This window comes from Capra hircus, chromosome 3 (genome assembly GCF_001704415.2).
Source record: "Capra hircus breed San Clemente chromosome 3, ASM170441v1, whole genome shotgun sequence".
NCBI lineage: Eukaryota > Metazoa > Chordata > Mammalia > Artiodactyla > Bovidae > Capra > Capra hircus.
In genome coordinates, this window is record NC_030810.1 from 15,206,628 (window position 1) to 15,212,005 (window position 5,378).

Here is a 5,378-nt window from a genome sequence, read left to right on the forward strand (position 1 = left end):
GTAGGGGGTCACGATACTTTGCAACTTTCAGGGAGCAAGTTTTTGGATCTATTTTTTGTTTTCTTGTTAAGAGGTTGATACACGTTTAACTCTTAGAACTGCCTGGAATTTTCCATGTGACAGCACATGGAAAATTTCCATAGGCACTTGAATTGAGCTGAAAAGAGCACTGTTTTTGTTATGTTTTGTTTAGCTACTTCATTTTGGAATGTAACATTTGGTAAATTCCAAATATTCCCTTAAAAGGATGAACCAGTCATTATTTAAGCTACAGTTTTTATTATTATACACAATATTCCTTAATAATGTTAAAAAATGTTTATGCCTTTTTTTGAGTTGTGGCAAAACAGCTTGATCCTAAATTCAGAAATCAGGCCTTTTCAAGTTTAGGCTCAGTTACAACTTTTTTACATTGCTTTTCTTTCATTAACCATGTTTTGAAGAGTAATGTTGAGTAATGATTATAAATGAATACTAGTGCTTTTTTGAACAAGCATACTAGAACTTAAGGATCTAAATTAAATCTTTTACTGAATATTTTTTTGCTTGACTAAACTTTAGTCAGGTTCCTGAAACTTTCTGAGGCTCACCTGCAAACTTCCTTAAAAAATCTATTTTTAGCAAGAACCCTGCTAGTCATTTTAAACAGAACTCTCCATTCTGAGTGTCTGATCAGATTTCTCATCCTCCATCATCCTTCAGGTAATGTCTGATTACCCTGGCCTGTTTCAGCAAGAATCCTGTTAGGATGATTTAGCCAGAACCCTCCTTTACCCCTAATGTTTCCACTTCTTTTCCCTAATGTTTTCTGTTAATTTTCCATCCACTGACCCCTACCCTACTCCTTGGCTGTAAATACCCACTTGTCCACAGTATATTCAGAGTTGAGCCTAACTAAAACCCCATTGTGATGGTCCCTCTGCCTATCACACTGGTCCTGAAGAAAGTCTGCCTTGTCATTTGTCGTCTTTAACAAATGTCATCAAATACCTTTTTTTCTTTAACAGTCTGCCAGTTATTTTAGGAGACTACATATTGTTTATACTCTTTCAAGTTCCCCAAATCTCTGTTACCTTATTTTGGAACTGTCTTCAGAATCAGTTTGCCAGCCACACAGGGGATTCTGTTTTTGGCCACATGGCATGAGGGATCTTAGTTCCCCACCCAGGATCAAACCAGCACCCCCTGCAGTGGAAGTGCAGAGTCTTAACCACTGAACCACCAGGGAAGTCCTGGGAATTCTTTAAGCAGTTATAGTCATGGAATTTGCCTTTTTTCAACTCAACAGTTTCCTCATTTCCTACATGGGATCCTCATTTTGCCCTGCTTAGTGCTTCCAATTCCCATCCCGTCTCCCCTTCCCATGCCCATGCTTCTCATCTGAGAAACTCCAAACTACTTAAGACTATAGGAGGAGGACACATTTTAAGAGGAAGTAGTGAGCGACTTCACTTTCGCTTTTCACCTTCAGGCACTGGAGAAGGAAATGGCAACCCACTCCAGTGTTCTTGCCTGGAGAATCCCAGGGACGGAAGAGCCTGGTGGACTGCCGTCTATGGGGTCGCGCGGAGTTGGACACGACTGAAGCGACTTGGCAGCAGCAAGCAGGGAGCTCTATTGTTGTCAGCATGATGTGAGGTCCCCTTGGAAGAGCAGCTGTGTAGGCAAGAAATGTGTAAAGATGCAGCAAGTAGTGTGTAAAGATTGTGAATAAAATAAGGAATCTTTAGTTGTGGCATGTGAGATCCAATTCCCTGACCAGGGATTGAACCCAGACCCCCTGCCTTGAGAACATGGAATATTAGCCACTGGACCACCACAGGAGTCCCCCAGATAAGGGAGTTTTCATTATAATACATCAGGAACCTTGTGATCTAGGTTCTCTAATTTGCTCCCTTCCATACTGAAGCGACTTAGCAGCAGCAGCAGCAGCATAAGTGAAAGAAGGAATACAATAAGCAAGTTAAAAATATATTTCCAAAAATATATATATATATATTTCCAATACTAGACAAATATAAACTGCCACCTTGAAAGCTTTTGTCACTGACCTCATTGTCAGGCTGTACAAGATTTTGACAAGAAGAAAACCAAAAGTATGCTTAGCTCCATCCGAACATCTCAGATTCCCAGAACTCCCTATTCTATATTCTCTGGCTGAAACAGCCAGACACAGTCTAAGGGAAAAATCCCTCCATTTTTCCCACCTCCAAGAGTTTGTCATACTGAGATTTTCTCTCTTGTTCAACTTTATAAAACGATCACTGAAAAATCCTTTCTTTCTCTTTTAGGGCATTTTTTCCGCCAGTGAATCTGCTCCATTTTTTCTGTTTATATCATACATGGTAATTTTTAAGAATTAAATATGAAAAGGATAATGAAAAGAAGAAAACACAGAATGTGGAAAAGGGAGATCTGAAATTAGGAATCCTTGAGTTCTGAAAAAGGATAAGGCCTTATAAGGTGAAAAAATGTAATGGTAACTAGAAAAACAGAAATATAATGTATAACTTAAAAATCTGAAGAGAGGAATAATGAAAACTTCATAAATCCAACAGAGCAGGAAAGGTGAAAGTTGCAGAAAAAAGGCATAATAGAAAGTCCCCCTGCCCCCCAAAAAAGGTAGAAACAAAAGCATGTCAATAATATTAACTGAAAATGGGTTAAACTCACCCACGATGAGGAAGAAACAATGGTCTCTTATTTTTTTGTTGTTGTCATTCAGTCACTAAGGCATGTCCAGCCCTTTGCAACCCCATGGACTGCAGCGCGCCAGGCTTTCCTGTCCTTCACTATCTCCCAGAGATTACTCACTTATGTCCATTGAGTCAGTGATGCCATCCAACCGTTTTCATCCTCTGCCGCCCCTTTCTCCTCCTGCCTTCAATCTTTCCCAGCATCAGTGGCTTTCCAATGAGTTGGCTCTTCTTATCAGGTGGCCAAAGTATTGGAGCTTCAGCTTTAGCATCAGTCCTTCCAATGAATATTCAGGGTTGATTTCCTTTAGGATTGACTGGTTTGATCTCTTTGCAGTCCAAGGGACTTTCAGGAGTCTTCTCTAGCACCATAGTTTGAAGGCATCAATTCTTTAGTGTTCTGACTTCTTTATGGTCCAACTCTCACAACTGTATGTGACCACTGGGAAGACCATTGCCTTGGCTATACACGGACCTTTGACGGCAAAGTAATGTCTCTGCTTTTCAATATGCTGTCTAGGTTTGTCATTGCTTTCCTGCCAAGAAGCAATTTGTCTTCTGATTTCGTGGCTGCAATCAACGTCTGCAGAGATTTTGGAGCCCAAGAAGAGGAAATCTGTCACTACTTCCATCTTTTCCCCTTCTATTTGCCATGCAATGATGGGGGTGGATGCCATGATCTTAGTGTTTTTAATATTTAGTCTTAAGCTGGCTCTTTCACTCCCCTCTTCACCCTCATCAAGAGACTCTTTAGTTCCTCTTCGTTGTGCCATTAGCATGGTATGTATCATCCGCATATCTGAGGTTGTTGATGTTTCTCCCGCCTAACTTGATTCTGGCTTGTAACTCATCCAGCCTGACATTTCTCATGATGCGCTGAATGTATAGATTAAACAGGGTGATAGCAGACAGCCCTGCCATACTCCTTTCTCAATCTTGAACCAATCAGTTGTTCCATACAGGGTTCTTACTGTTGCTTCTTGACCCACATACAGGTTTCTCAGGAGACAAGAAAGATGGTCTGGTATTTCCATCTCTCTAGGAGCTTTCCACCGGAGAAGGCAGTGGTGCCCCACTCCAGTACTCTTGCCTGGAAAATTCCATGGATGGAGGAGCCTGGTAGGCTGCAGTCCATGGGGTCGCTAAGAGTCGGACACGACTGAGTGACTTCACTTTCACTTTTCACTTTCGTGCATTGGAGAAGGAAATGGCTACCCACTCCAGTGTTCTTGCCTGGAGAATCCCAGGGACTGGGGAGCCTGGTGGGCTGCCATCTATGGGGTCGCACAGAGTCGGACATGACGGAAGCGACTTAGCAGCAGCAGTGGCAGCTTTCCACAGTTTGCCATGATCCACACAAAGGCTTTAGCATAGTCAATGAAACAGAGATAAATGTTTTTCTGAAGTTCCCTTGCTTTCTCTATAAGCCAGCGAATGTTGGCAATTTGATCTCTTGTTCCTCTTCCTTTTCTAAACCCAGCTTGGACATCTGGAAGTTCTTGATATCACATTTTGCTGAAGCCTAGAATGCAAGATTTTAAGCATGACCTTACTATCATGGGAGATGAGTGCAATTGTCCATTGGTTAGCACATTCTTTGGTATTACCCTTCTTGGGGATTGGGATGAGGATTGACCTTTTGCAGTCCTGTGGCCATGCTCGGTCTTCCAGATTTGCTGACATAATGAATACAAAACCTTGAGGGCATCATCCTTTAGGGATTGGAATAGTTCTGCTGGAATTTCATTCCATCCACTAGCTTTATTAACAGCAGTATTTCTTAAGAGCCACTTGACTTGTACTCCAGGATGTCTGGCTCTAGGTGACTAACACACCATTGTAGTAATCCAGTTCATTAAGATCTTTTCTTATACAGTTCTTCCCTGTATTCTTTCCATCACAATCTCTTCAGCATCTACTAGGTCTCTACCATTTTTATCCTTTATTGTGCCCATCTTTGGGTGGAATGCTCTCTTGAAGTTTCCAGTTTTCCTGAAGAGACTCTCTAGTCTTTCGCTTTTTGTTGTTTTCTTCCTATTAAGCACTTTTTATTATTAAGCACTGTTCATTGAAGAAGGCCTTCTTGTCTCTTCTCGTTTTATTTTGGAACTCTGCATTTAATTGGATGTACCTTTCCCTCTCTCCCTTGCTTTTCACTCCTTTTTGTTCTTCTGCTATTTGTAAAGCCTCCTCGGAGGACCACTTTGCTTTCCTGCTTTTCTTTTTCTTCGGGATGGTTTTGTTCACTGCCTCCTGTTCAGTGTTATGGACTTCACCCATTGTTCTTCAGGCACACTGTTAACTAGATCTAGCCCCTTGAATCTATTCGTTACCTCTACTGCAGATTCATACAGGATTTGATTTAAGTCATACCTGGCTGGCCTATTGTTTTTCCCATTTTTCTTTAGTTTAAGCCTGAATTTTGCTATGAGAAGCTGGTGATCTGAGCTACAGCCAGCTCCAGTTCTTGTTTTTGCTGGCTGTATACAGCTTCTCCATCTTCAGCTACAAAGAATGTAATCAGTTTGATTTTGGTATTGACCATTTGGTGATGTCCATGTGTAAAGTCATTTCTTGTGTTATTGAAAAAGGGTATTTGCTATGACTAGTGTATTCTCTTGGCAGAATTCAGTTAACCTTTGCCCTGCTTCATTTTGTTCTCCAAGGCCAAACTTGCCTGTT